Source organism: Balaenoptera ricei, chromosome 17 (assembly GCF_028023285.1).
Source record: "Balaenoptera ricei isolate mBalRic1 chromosome 17, mBalRic1.hap2, whole genome shotgun sequence".
Lineage (NCBI taxonomy): Eukaryota > Metazoa > Chordata > Mammalia > Artiodactyla > Balaenopteridae > Balaenoptera > Balaenoptera ricei.
The window spans coordinates 45,960,596-45,975,562 of record NC_082655.1 but is presented as its reverse complement, the minus strand read 5'-3'; the positions used below and the strand labels follow the sequence as shown (position 1 = coordinate 45,975,562).

At 35.6% G+C, this 14,967-nt stretch overlaps 1 protein-coding gene across 2 annotated transcripts in view; it reads right to left on the bottom strand.

Annotated features, from left to right (window-relative positions):
- C17H8orf88 (chromosome 17 C8orf88 homolog) overlaps positions 1 to 4,887 on the bottom strand; it is a 46,879-nt gene extending 41,992 nt beyond the window's left edge. Inside the window, exon 1 of one of the 2 annotated variants that reach the window (XM_059902030.1) lies at positions 4,765 to 4,887. The gene's annotated coding sequence lies outside the window, so the exon portion shown is untranslated. The other variant, XM_059902031.1, reaches the window with a different exon arrangement.
- Between the last annotated feature and the right edge of the window lie 10,080 nt (positions 4,888 to 14,967).

The window sequence follows — 14,967 nt, the reverse complement described above, 5'->3', positions numbered from 1 at the left end:
AGTCACTATTAACAGTTAGAGCTCAGGTCTTGGGTCAGCCTACCTAGGTTCATATCATAGCTCCACCACTTAGTTATGCAATTATGGAAAACAATAACCCCTATCTCCTAAGTTTGATGTGAAGACTAAAAAAGAAAATCTGTATAAAGCATTAGCACAATAACTGGTACACAGTAAAAGTTCAATAAATGTTAATTTTATCATTTTGTTATCCTCATTTTACAGAGAAGGCTTAGAGAAATTAGGTAACTTGCCCAAGGTCATGAGTCTAAAAAGTGATGGGTATGCTCATCCCCATGCTTTTGGCCAACATGCTATGATCAAGCTATAGCCCCATACTCTCTTTCCACCTCCCACACAGGCAGAACTGTCCAAGTTTCATTAAGTACCCTTCTTATGTGCTCATAAATCACCCCTGTATCCTCTTCCTGTGTGGTATTTATTGCATTAGTTTCAATTACCTATTATCTGACTATAAAATTATAGCTCTATCACTCAGGTATATCTCTAATGGCTAGCACAGTGTCTAATACACAGTACATGTTCAATAAGTTGTTGAATTCATAAATGTTATTTTGTTTCACCATATACATTCAGGTGCTCTGTTTGGAGTTCCCTCACTCTCCCTGCTACTCTTCTCCCAAATTGCTATTCATCCTTCAAAACCAAGGTCAAGTTCTACTTCCTTGGAAAGTATCCTCATGTCTCAACGCTAACATTAAATAAAATAGTTCACATGAAGTTCTCTAGTTCCTAACAAATAGTTGATAGTAAAATAACAATAATGGTAGCAACAATATGATTTTTCTTTCTTCCTCCAGTGGTCCATATTGTATTGGGTTGGCCAAAAAGTTCATTCGAGTTTTTCCATGACTTCTTATGAAAAAGCTGAACGAATTTTTGACCAACCCAATATTTTGCCTATTAATTTTTCTAAAATGTATCATACAAAAAATCTATTATATGCCTAACTGGTTAGACTGTGAGTTAGCTGAAGCCAAAAAAACTAGACTTTATTTATCTTTGTATCTTAGTAGCTGCAACATAATTAGTTTTACTAAATAAATCTATAAATTTAAATACCTCTTGTTTAATGAAAATCTTGTGATGCCTGAATGGACCAAAAGCTTTCCAAATTTTGATACCTATCAAGACAAAGTCAAAAGTAAAACTCCACCTGATTTTGCACTTGCTCATCCAGAAACTGATTGTAACCCATGATCTTAAGCAGAGGTTGGTCTAAGTGACTGTTTCCCTAAGTATAAAATAGGGTTAATCACTTTCTTTATGCTGCAAAGAAACGTTTTCATCTTAAAAAAATGCCTTTGGACATAATTCAAGTGTTAAAATCATAAATTTATAAACAATCTCTCAAAGTTAGCAATGGTAACTAAGCACAAAATAGTTACTTTTTCTTGAAATACGGAGATATGCAAGCCAGTACTCTAAGTTAACACCCATCTAGATTTGTAATGTGTATGTTAACTGGTATTTCAGCACAGTGATTAACAACCTTCTAAACAAAACTAATGTACTACTTTTATATAATAGGAAACAAAAAAAGTTATAAGCATATGTAGCAAAAAACCTCACTTCAAATATTTATTGAATATTTTCTATGTGGAAGGGAATATTCTAATATGGACCAAAGAGCAGTCTAATATTGCATTATTTAATGTTATCCTAGCCATTTTAATTAGGACCCTAATACTAGTAGTAGTAACTTTCCATCCTGTTTCCCATATGAAAAGAATACAATAGAGTACTTTGGCACACACTTTTTTATTTTTCATTGCTCAGCTGAAATCGAGTTGGTAGGTTGTAAAATTCTTTCCAGTTGCTGAGCAATGCAAATCCCCAGTATTCAATGCAAATCCACAGTTTTCAAGCGTTAGGGAGTTACAGAACTCTTATATGATTTTACAACACATGTAAATAAACAAACAAAAAGATTTTTCAGTACCACCTACCCTTTCAATTTGTAGCATGAAAACTACAGCAAAGTCCCCAGATACATAAATCCACATCAGTTAAGGAAATTAGAAAAGATGATGCCATGCAATACTCTATTCAATATGATGTTTTTTTTTAAAGTAAACTATGTCTGCATAGAGACAGTGACATTATAGGGAATAAGTTTGGGATGCATACTACATAACAGCATCATGTCTTAAACAGTGTTATTAATGGAAAAGTATTTACCTTATACAATAATAAGCAATTATTATTGTAAAACTGATCCAGGATCATAATCTATGAAGGACAGGGCTCCAGAAACCAAAGCCTAATTCTCAGTTTGGGTTACAAATAAAGACAGCTGAACTACACAGTCAGCATATAAAATAACTTCAATCTTAAACTCTAATGTCTGCTCACTCATTGAATGTAGAACTCCAAAAGTTTCCTTTGAAGCTACCTAGGTTAGGCATTTATGATATCAAGTGTTACAAAGAACAGTTGCAAAAAAAACATAACCCTACCTACAACATTGGGTAGCAAGCAGTGGGCCTGTCATAAAGTTGTCTTTGAAATGTAAATATATAGTTTTATGGTATAAATATTTTGTAAAGGACATTTTGATCCAATGTCTCAAAAATTCATTATATTAACACATGCTGAGAAATGGTTACTAACAAAAGTTTTTTTTCAAGTTTACACAAATCATCTTAAAATGCCAAGTGGTATGAACAGAACACTGGTTTGCAAGTCAGGAAACCTGTGTAGGTGCTATTCTTCATCTAGAATACGAACTATATCTTAGGTTATTTACTTGTTTAAAAAAATATATCAAACTAAATATAAGGGCCCACCAATTCTGAAATTACAAATTAACCTAAAATTTTCTAAAATATAGAACCATGAGATAAGCATATATACTGATCAATTGGGGCAAAATTTCATTACCCAACATATCCTATTCTTTTTTAATTAAAACGCCATTTTTTGAGATCCTACTACATGTTAAATGCTTTACATATACTATCTCATTTAATTTTGAGCCATACATTAACTGTTGTAGAAAATCATTATTAGCTACTTTACAGAGAAGAAACCTGAGGCTAAGAAAAATAAGAGACGTGCTCAAGTTCACACAGTTAGTAATTGGTAGAAATGAGGTTCTGACTATAAAGTTCACGCCCTTGTCTCTAAACTTGTGTGTCTGGTAAGTAAAAGACACCTGACTCTCCACTATTCCATGTGGACACTGCTTGTATGGAAAAAAAATTAATTATGAGAAGGAACATTTATGTATAAAACCTTGCTGAATAAATTGGTGTGCTAATAATTTTCATTTCCTCAATTTTCAATTTTTCTTCAACTACTAAATAAATTGTGGGATTACTATGCTTTCCTCACTCTGCAGACATGGTACACTGCCATTCTAATCCACAGAATGGATTAGATATATGAAACGTAATATGTATTATACTTAGAAGCTGAATATTATACTTAAAATTTACAACTTAAATTCTAGATTTCTTTAGAAACTGCTGATGGTTCTGCTGCAATTAAGAAATAAGAGCATATAAAATTAAAGAAATAAGCTGAGAGAAGAAGTGAAAAGACCACGCTTTCATTTACCTCATGTATATTTCCCATATAGGATTATACCAGATAGGATTTAATCTTAATTTTCAACTTCAAAATATCTCTTTTACAAAGTTAGGATTCCTTAAAGCCAAATGCTGCTTGTAAGTAAACAGCACAAACTGATAACCTGATAGATGAAAAATAACATAAAGGAAATATAGAGGAGTACAGGATAAACTAATTATGACTTACATGACGAAAGACACTTTATACTCCACAAATCGGGTTGCCATATGCAGGAAAAATTAAAACTAAAATATCAAAAAGTTGTAAGCCCAGAGTGTCCCCTTATATTTTCCATTTCATGCTTTCTGACCAAAAATTTTTTTTTTCTCTGTGAAGCATCTTTCAATACAAGCACAATTTAACATTGAGGTGGGATAAAACTGTCCAGGTAATGGGTGTTGGTGGTTGTCATAACTGATGTAACTGTCCTTTTTCAGGTTTGTTTGGTTTTTTTTAGTTTTGCTTTAATATCAGCAATTATAAACTTTTGATACAAATATGTTGTATACCTGAAACTATTATAATGTTATATGTCAACTTTTGTAAAACAGCATACCCTTACATACAAGTTGCATAGAACATCTTCAAATACGTTCATTAACCATTTGATTTCCTTCTGTGAAGTGACCACATATGTCTTTTGCTTCTTTATTCTTACTGGGTTTTCTTTTCGTATTGAATTTAATTTATTATTAATAAAAACAACTACAGTAATCTCAAAAACAAAAACAAACTGTTGTCCAAAATTAGTAAGGATGATTCTAGGGCATGGAAAACAGTCTTCAAACCATACCACTACCTAGGACCAGGTCCTGGGACAGCGGGCGATGTGCACTTCCTTTTTGGGGCTTTTTATGTGTTTGTTTTGTTTTTGTTTTATCAATATCCCTTCAGCAGTGTAATTCCCTTGGCCATTTGCCCCTCGCCCGCTTTTCCACACCGGCCCCCCACCCCTTTCCTTCCGACTTCCTCGCTCCCTTCGCTCTCTAAGAACCACCTTGGGGACCCTGTGGAGGCCCTGCCTGATTTGCGCCGACTGACCCCAGAGCTTCACTCCCTCACCTCAACTTCCCCCGTGTCCGCCCTCGGAGACGGCGTCCACCGGCCTCCTCACACCCCGGGGCCTGACTTCTGTCCCCGTGTGGCTCGTCATCCCCGGCCACCTACCGCCTTAAGATCCGGGAGGATTTCGGGTCAAGCAGCCGCGTCGCGGCGCTCAGCCCTAGACGCGGCAGCCGAGCGCCCGACTGCCCGTCCGGGAACGGTTGCAGCCGCGAGTCTGCTCCAGACCCCGGGTGGCGGCGACGGGGGCGGGGCAGACGGCAGCTCCCAGGGGCGTAGGGCGGGTGCGGGGCGGGGCCTCGGGCGCCTGGGGCCCAGAGCGCGGCGCAGCCCGGCGGGAGCAGAACCGTTAAACCGGCGGTGTGCGTTTCCCGGGATGTGCGGGGCGCGAGGGGCGGGCGCAGCGTCTCGGGAGCCGCGCGTGGTGCGGAGGAGGCCGCGGGAGGCCTCGCCGAGGTGCTGACAGGCTCTCCCTGGACGGGGCGCGCCCGCATGAACAGCCTTTGGGACCCCAGCTGGCGGTCTTGCTTGCCCGACACGGGGAGGCGCGAGACGAGACGTCTGCGCGGTGCCGGGCGGCGGACTCCAGGCAGCGTCTGTGAGTTAGGCCGCCTCTGTGAGCGAGGCCTCCCGTGAGCTGACGACTGAGCCCCTACCGCGTCAGAGCTGCCGGCGGATCCCGCAGGCTCTGGCCGCTGTCCCTGGCCTGAGTCTAAGTGGTGCTAGGATTCGGGCTGTCATGGAGTTAGGGAAATGGTTAACTTCAGACAGGAATACATATCTCACACAGACTGCCGTCCTGAAAGGAACAAAATTGGTTGAAGCGACTCCATCTGAATCCGAATCCTTTATTTTTAATTTTCACTTTTACTCAATTTTTCACTGTTATTTTTGAGAGTCCCCACTTGGTACTACCACTATACTAGGAGACGTGGAGGCGGAATACGGGTGAACACGGGTGTAATTACAGGGCTCAGAATCCAGTGGGCCCCTGGGCTGGTGAACAAATTCTGTGGGCTGTGCTAAGTATTGCGATAGGGGAATAGATTTAAGTTGGGAGCATAGTGTAAGGAATGCCTAAACTGACCCTTAGGCTTGGAATGTTAGAGCCGTTTTCGGAACAGCTTATGCTTGGTTTCTTCCAGCTGGCTGGAGGAAGAAGGCAAGAAAGAAGAGACGGTGCAAAGGGAAAAGAAAACTTGTCTGGCGTACAGTAGTTAGAGTAGGGGAAACAGCAGTGTGGAAAGGAAACAGGAGAAGTGGACATGAATCAAAAGTTTGAATCTTTCATAACTTATCTTTTTGAATATTGGAAGGGTCATTCTCACAGCACTATGGAGGGCAGATTGTGTTGGGGGGGGGGTGTAAGATATAGCAATATTAAACAGGCCACAGAAGGCTTCCTTTGGGGTGTCTGCAGTAACTCCAATAAAAAATAATGATGTCTGAGATAAGTACTGAAGAAGAAGGGATAGATCTGAGAGATGCTGCTGAAGTGAAACCAGTAGTTTTGTGACAGACTGGGTGGAAGGAGTGAATAAGAAGAGAGTCTAGGGTGACTCGGGGTTTCTGAATTGGGTGAACAAGTGAATAGGTGGTGATGACATAAGATAGGGAACACAAGAGGCAGAACAGGTTTGAGGAGGGAAATGATGAGTTCAAATTGGGACTTGTAAATATGAGATTACAAAAGAATATTTAAGTTGAGGTTTTCAAACAGCTTTTTTATGTACACACACAGAAAATATGTACCCATACATATATAACATATACATACACGTTATAGATAAGTTGGAACATTAGGAAAGGGATGCTGATTAAGAAAACTTACCCATTCCAGAAAGTATTTATAAAGAGGACTCAAAAGGCGAGTAACCTGCAAAGGAGGCTGTGTAAAGGCAAAGAAAGCTTGACTGGAATGGGATAACTGAAGATGGAATGCCTCTTTGAAAAGGGATCATCTAAGCTAGGCCTGAATGCTGCTGTAGAATAGGAAAAAGGTATTTAGGGAAAGGGAACTGTAGGTATTAATGCCCTGGGGTGAGAAAAAACAAAGTTTAGCATATTTCAGAAACTGATTAAGACCAGTATGGTTGACTAGAAAGCAAGAAGAGAATGCTGAAGATGAGTTTGGAGAGACAGGAAAAGCTGAAATCCTACAGTGTTTTGTAGGCTCCAGTAAGGAGACTGAATTTTATTTTAAGAGCAATGGGAAGCATTGAAGGGTTTAAGTGGGACAGTAATATGGTAGGATTTACCATTTTAAAAGGTGTGGAGTTTCACAATCACTTCCATGCATAGTCAAGTTATTGCTAGCTATTTAGGTGTAGTAAAGGCTTCCGGCAACATTCTTACCTTCCACTGAGACAGCTCACCTGGCTTCAGAGACTAAAGTGCCAGAGGAGGTGTCATGATAAGAACATGTCCTGTGGCATGAGACCCCAGAAGTCTGTGGATAATGAAGTCAGTAAATTCTTTCAACCCCCAGATGTAAAAATTGTAGGTGTAGGATTCAGTTCTCATTAATCTAGTCAAAATAGAAGTTTTCTTCTTGAGGAATATGTTTAACAATGTAACATATACAATTATATATACATCATACAATAAAATTTTTTTACATATGAAAATTATTTTTTACATATGAAATTATTTTTTTACAAATGAAATCAATAGAAATTATGATAAAAAAATGAGTTGGAAGAAAAAAATTTTTTCAAATAAAACCAAAATCAGTAATCTATTTCAAGGTGTAAATAAATTTTAAATATAGTTAATAAGCAGACTCCTAATTTTTTGATAATTGATGAAGAATAAATTATATAAACACATTGAAATTTTAAAAAATCCCTTGTTGATTTGGTAAGAAATATTGGCATCTACAAGGATAATCCAGAACTCATAATATACATCTACAAAAAGAGCTTAACAACAGGTTAGTGAGCAATTTAAATACTATTTAAGATTAATTACACTACCCAAGAAAACTTGAAATGCCCTGAAATCATTGAGCTCACATAAGAAACTCATGACAAGTTTTCCCAAATTTAACAACACTAAAAATTGACACTACCAAACAAGTTGTTACTGAAATTAACTTTTCTAAACTTTCAATAATAAAAATAAATTTTGATTGCCTATCCTGGAGAAAATACCAAATTATTTATTCTCACAAAGAAAATGCACTACAAAATTGTTTTCAAATGAAGAGGCAATCAAAAAACTAAAAACTAAAAATACAGGCAGTTAATTTAAAATATTTTTATGGATTTTTTGATGTTTGTGGTATTTGTCAGCTTTTTAAAATTTTAAATTTGTTGTCATTGCATTGTTTTTCTCATTCTAAATAAATATTTACTTTGGTTCAAAAAAAAAGGTTTGGAGACTGTATCGAGGAAAATACAAAAGTGGAAATAGGAATCCCAGTTCCCAATTAGAAGGATAATAATTAAGAGTTAAATGTGTCTTACTACTTGTAAGTAGAGGTTTTATTTACAATTGTATTTTCTTAGCTTATTTAACTTTACCTTCACAATACCTTACATTTAGTTAATAAAACCTTGTATGAGCACAAGTAACACGCACACAAACTGGTTTCTTGTTCTCATGGTAGGTACTGTCTAGTTAGGGTGCAGTTACACAGAGACAATTCCAATTCAATAGCTAATTGTTAAGATAAAGGCACTCACGTTGTGCCTGTGTGTTTCTACTGAAAGCCTGGGAGTTAGGAAAAGCTGAAGAGGTAGCATTACCTAGTGTTTACCAAATGATCTCCTTACCAACCTCCTGTCAGTATTCTTCCTCTGATTATTCCACAAACATCTACAAAGCATTTTATGGTAGATACACATACACACACCCCCACATACAGATAATCATTGAAACAATGCATGAAAAGCTATAATAGAGATTTGGTTCCACTCAGCTTAGTTCAGAAAAAAAAAAAAAAAACAGTTTTGAAAGTCTATGCCTATTATGTGCCAGTCATTGAGGATATAAAAAACAAACTGAAATACGACTAGCATGACTGAGGCACAACTAGTAAGAAGAGATCAATAGTCTAAGAGTACCTATAAACTGGTAAGTAAAATAGAGGGTAGTATATGTGGCAGAAGTATTTACATGGAATAGAAGTAGTACAAGGAAAGAATTCTGTCTGTGGGTAGAAAGGAGGAGAGGAAGGATCATGGAAGAGTTTACAGGGGAGGTAATGCCTAAGCAGGATTTTCAAGGATAGAAAGGAGTTTACCAAGTTAGACAGGGATATTCCTTGCAGGCCGAAGGACATGTCCAAAGGCATATAGAAATAAAACAGCAGTCAATTCCAAAAAATATCAGTAATTCAGTACTGCAGAAACACAAAATACGAGACACTGCTTGGGTAGTGGTTCAATATTAGGCTAAAGAAGAATGAAGAGCCTTTTATCTCCCTTATAAGGATGTGGAGAGATGCTGAAGGACTTTAGGTAGGGTATGATAAGATCTTATGTGCATCTAAAAAAAAAATCACTTAGATGACTAATGTGGAAAATGGATTGAGGAGAGGTACAGGCAGCAGGCAAGGCAAAAATAGAAGCAGAGGGACCAGTTCATAGCCTTTTACAGGAAATGTTGATGAGAGCCACAATTAAGATAGGGAGGAACCATGAAGAGACGTGCACGTACTTCAGAGAATAGGGAGAACTGATGGATTGTAGAGGGTGTGAGATGAGAAAAAAAAATGGTGATGCCAGTTATCGATTTAGGCAGCCAGATGAATCTCAGACACAATGAAAAGATATTGTGAGTTCCCTGAGGAGGAATGAGGGAATGGAATGAGTCTAGAGTGTAGGTGGAGGAATGGAACAAAGGTAAGAATAGGTGAAATAAGAAAACAACCACTGTAAGAGGAAGGGGGTCTCTGTGAAAAGTGTGGTAAGGGGCTTTAGTACTAAAGTTTTCATATGGTATCTGTGGGAAATTTGCAGAGAGAGCTGAAGACAGGTAAACAATGTTGAGGTGCAATTGAAGGTAAAGATCAAAAATATGTAGTGGCATTAATCTTTGTGGTTATGGGATTCATTGGTAAATATAGAAGATGATAGATTGGAATAATCAAGAAATTAGAAGTGTTGAAGGTGATATTCAGGAATGGCAGTACAAAGAGAGTCAGAATTTTGGATAGAGGAAGCATTTATTCAGAGAGTGGATATCTGAATATGAGTTTGGAGATGGAGTGGTTCTAACTATGGGTGCCCAGAGTGCAGCTACAGTGGTGAATAGCAGATGTGTAATGGAAGTAAAGGTCACTGGACTTGAAGGAATCAAAGAACTGAGTCCAGACCAGAGTATTAGAGAGGCCATTCACATTGACATTTAAATCAATGGCATGTGATAAGAATGAAAACCAGATACTGAAGTCTGCATTAATTATGGGGGAGTAAAAGAAGACTGTGGATGGCAGATGGTAGGCAGAGAGGAACTTTTCAAGGAAGGAGTCATACAGCAGGTGTGTAGGAAGAGGCCAGGAAAAAATAAGGCATTACATAACCTAAGGAATTCTCTACAAATCTCCTAAGCTTATTCTTGCTAAAGGCTTAATGACTAATGAAAATTTAATGCATTTTCTCCAAGATTATTTGAATATCAAATATCTTAAGCCAATGGTATATTTGGCATAGAGTAGACACTGTGGCAAGGTTTTTCAGAAAATTTTATTTAAACACTGGGAACCTACAGTAGTTCTATATCCAAACATTACACATACACATAAGACACTTAAAAACTTCAGAGCAATGTGTGTGATCACTTCCTTTTTAGCAAGTTACCTTAAATGAGTTTTAGTTACATTTACAAAACTGAAGACTATCTCTGTGGAGGATCAAAGACTCTCACCTGTTAAATTACAAACTGTACTCAGATCTTTAGCCTTGCCTAAAAACTTATTTGGGGGGCAGTCCCAAAAGAATATAGACTTCTCATTTTTGTTTTTCACATGGTATTCCACCTAAGGTCAAATACATGCTCATTTATCAAACATAAAGAACCTTAGTATTTATTTAAATTTGTAACTGAACATGTAAAATAAATTTAAAAATTAAAAGCCTTTACAAACCTTTTTTAGCATTTTGTGCTATTTAACAATCATTTTAATATTGCTATTATAAGAAAAAGAAGTTATATTAATTAAAATTCATTGTATGTCAATTTCCTTATATTTAATATGAAATATTCCTACTTATTTCCTATGATTTTGTTAATTATAAAAAAGAAAATAAATACATGTAATAATATTTAAGATAACATGCTATAAAATTAATAAAGTCTGATATAATAAAATCAAAAAATGTTTTTTAAACTAGAGTATTCTATTCTTTGTGAAATGAATACTTAGGGCAAATATTTTATTTTCTTCCCAGAGATGAGTTACACACAATGAAGAGCAAGGGGCACAAAAATTCAGAAGTTATTCTCTACAATGCAAAGCACAATAAAATCTCAAGTTGTAGTGGAAAGCAGATAAATTTTGGAGGCAGACAGACTGTTTGATTACAACTGGCTCCATCACATATAAGCTGAGTGACCTTTAATAACATTAAGGTTTTTTCTTCAGCGCTTACTACATAAATATGTACATGAGTACCAAAACCACACTGAATAAATGCAAATTTAGATTTTATAGTAATTTTTGCAGACCATGAACATGGTAGTGGCTGTAGAGTTTCATGATAGCATAGAAGCACAAGTATAGCTAGATCAAAAATAAACAAAAGCTAAACAAAAGTAATGGTGTTATTACTCAAAAACAATCAAAGCTTTTTCTATATTAGAAAATGTGACTGCCAGAGAAAGTGCATGTGAACATGTGTTGTGTATATTTTCAGCATGGTTTAGTACAGTGTTTCTCAGAGTATGGCTCAGGAAAAACCAACATCAGAATCATTAGTGCTTGTTTTGAATGCAGATGCCTGTTCTATGCAAAATCTTCTTCAGATCTATGGGAGTGGCACCTCAATTTCCTCTGGCAAAGCAGAAACAAGAATCCTTGTTTCTTAGGATTCCTGTGAATATTAAATAGCACATGTTGTAAGGTTAGCACCATACTTGCCACCTATCATTATTAGGATTCTTTCTTTTCTGCCAAAATGACATGTGTACACTCACAAATGACTTGCTCAAGAATACCTGATCATGGTTCTATTTTTCTCTTTTCTAAGAACTAAGCCTTTTTTTTTTTCCTACCTTGGACCACAAGGGACAAATAAATCCTTCCTTTTCTGATGAGTGGATATGTTATATTCTTTCCACTAATGTTTTCCCAGCACTTTCTGTGTTCTACTTCTGTACTAGTCACTGGAAGGCTAAGTATAAACTGTCATAAGTTTGGATGTAGTTAATTAAAAATTTATGGTAATTCATATAAGACTAAGCTTAAATATACAACATGTTAACTTTAAAACTTAAGGTTTTATGGATGAAATTCATTGGTTTGGGTTTTAATAAATTTATTTTAAAACTCCTCAAGAATCAAATGACAATGCAACAAATACTGATGTGATCATCACTTAACATTCTTATCTGTTTATCAAAAGGAAACTTAACACTTTCCAACTATTAGTTAATCTAGCACAGAAATAAAGTAAAAATCATTTATCTTCTATCACTCATAGATAACTATTCTTAATGTTTAGTGCTTAATTTTCCTTAGTTTTTTCAACACATAACATGTAAAATCATTTTTTTAAAAGAAGTGAATTATACTCTACATATTGATTTGTGATCTGATTTTGTCCCACAATATTTTGTAAACCATTCCAGTTGAACAGATGAAAAATTTCATCATATTTTTAATGACTGCCTGTTGTTTTACAGTATAGGTATACCATAATTTATTTCACCTACTCCACATTATTGAATTTTTAGACATTTTTTCTTTTTAACCCCCATTATAAATAAAAATGTGATAAACATTGTTGTACATATATATTTATTATCTTATCCATAACACCTTTAGGATAAATTCTTAGAGACAGAACAACTAGGTCAAAGAATGTGTGTGTGTGTGTGTGTGTGTGTGTGTGTGTGTGTGTACTTTCCCATATCTTCAAAATTGCAGGAATATTACTGCTTTTTAACTTTTGCTAATATGGTAGGTGAAATTGTTTTTTCATAGTTTTTAACGTATAGTCTTTCATTATTAGCAAATTTTTTAAAAAGATGATGTTTATTAATTATTGTATTTCTTCTTTTGTGAATTGCTTTTTCATGCCTTTAGTCTCTTCCCGTATTAAAAACAGTAATTCTTTATACTATTTTGAAAAGATCTTCACCAGTTTGTCTTTTGGCTTTACTTATGATTTTTTTCTTTTAATCATACAATCTATTAATCCTTTCCTATTAATGTATTTTTTTAAATTGAAGTATAACTGACTTACAATATGGCATTTCAGGTGTACAACATAATGATTCGGTATTTTAATACATCACAAAATGATCACCATGATAAATCTAGTTACCACCTATCACTATATTATTAAACATTATTTACAATATTCCCTATGTTATACATTACATCCCTGTGGCTTATTAATTTTCTAATGGGAAGTTTGTACCTCTTAATCTCCCTCATCTATTTCACTCATCCCCCCACAAACCTACCTTTTTGTTCTCTGTATCTGTGCATCTGTTTCTGTTTTGTTATGTTTGTTTTGTTTTTTAGATTTCACATATAAGTGAAATGACATGGCATTTGTCTTTCTCTGTCTGACTTATTTCACTTAGCATAATACTCTCTAGATCTATCCCTGTTGTCACAAATGGCAAGATTTCATTCTTTTTATGGCTAAGTAATATTCCATTGAATATATATGCCACATCTTCTTTATCCATTCATCTGTTGATAGACATTTAGGTTGCATCCATGTCCTGGCTATCGTAAATAATGCTCGACTGGAAATAGGGTTGCCTATACCTTTTGAATTAATGTTTTTGTTTCCTCCACAAAAATACCCAGAAGTGAAATTGCAGCAACCTATGGTAGTTCTATTTTTAGTTTTTTTGAGAAACCTCCATACTGTGTTCCATGGTATCTGTACCAATTTGCATTCATGCCAATAGTGCTCAAGGGTTCTCTTTGCTCCACATCCTCACCAACACTTGCTATTTGTTGTGTTTTTTATAATAAACATTCTGACAGATGTGAGGTGATGTCCTGTAGTTTTCCCTGATATTAGTGATGTTGAGCATCTCTTCATATGTCTGTTGACCATCCACATGTCTTCTTTGGAAAAATGTTTGTTCAGGTCCTCTGCCCAATTTTTAATTTTGTTTTTTGTTTTTTTTTGGTGTTGAGTAGTATGAGGTTTTTTTTGTATATTTTGGATATTAACTTATTATCAGATATATTGTTTGCAAATATCTTCTCCCATTCACTAGGTTGCCTTTTGTTCTGTTGATAGTTTCGTTTGCCATGAAAAAGCTTTTTAGCTTGATGTAGTCCCATTTGTTCATTTTTGATTTTGTTTCCCTTGCCTGAGGAGACATATCCATAAAAACATTGCTAAGACTGATGTCAAAGAGCGTACTGCCTATGTTCTCTTCCAGGAGTTTTATGGTTTGGGGTCTTACATTTAAGTCTTTAATCGATTTTGAGTTTATTTTTGTATGTGGTGTGAGAAAGTAGTCCAGTTTGATTCTTTTGCATCTAGCTGTTCGCCATTTATTGAAGAGGCTGTCTTTCCCCATTGTATATTCTTGCCTTCCTTGTTGTAGATTAATTGAACATATACATGTGGGTGTATTTCTGGCTCTTGGTTCTTTTTTTTTTTTTTTTTTTTGGCTCTTGATTTTTGATTCCATTGATAATGTGTGTCTGTTTTTGTGCCAGCACCACACTGTTTTGATTACTGCAGCTTTGTAGTATAGTTTGAAGTCAGGGAGCATGATATCTCCAGTTTTGTTCTTCTTTTGCAAGATACTTTTGGCTATTTGGGATCTTTTCTGTTTCCATACAAATTTTAGAATAATTTGTTCTAGTTCTGTGAAAAATGCCATTGGTATTTTGATAGGGATTACACTGAATCTGTGGTCATTTTAATAGTATTAATTCTTCCAATACATGAGCATGGTATATCTTTTCATTTGTTGTGTTGTCTTCAATTTCTTTCATTAATGTCATAGTTTAATGAGTATAAGTCTTTTACCCTCTGTAAAAGATTGGTTAGATTTAGTCCTAGGTATTTTATTCTGTTTGATGCAATTGTAAATGGACTGTTTTCTTTCTGATAGTTTGTTGTTAGTGTATAAAATTCAACAGATTTCTGTATATTAATT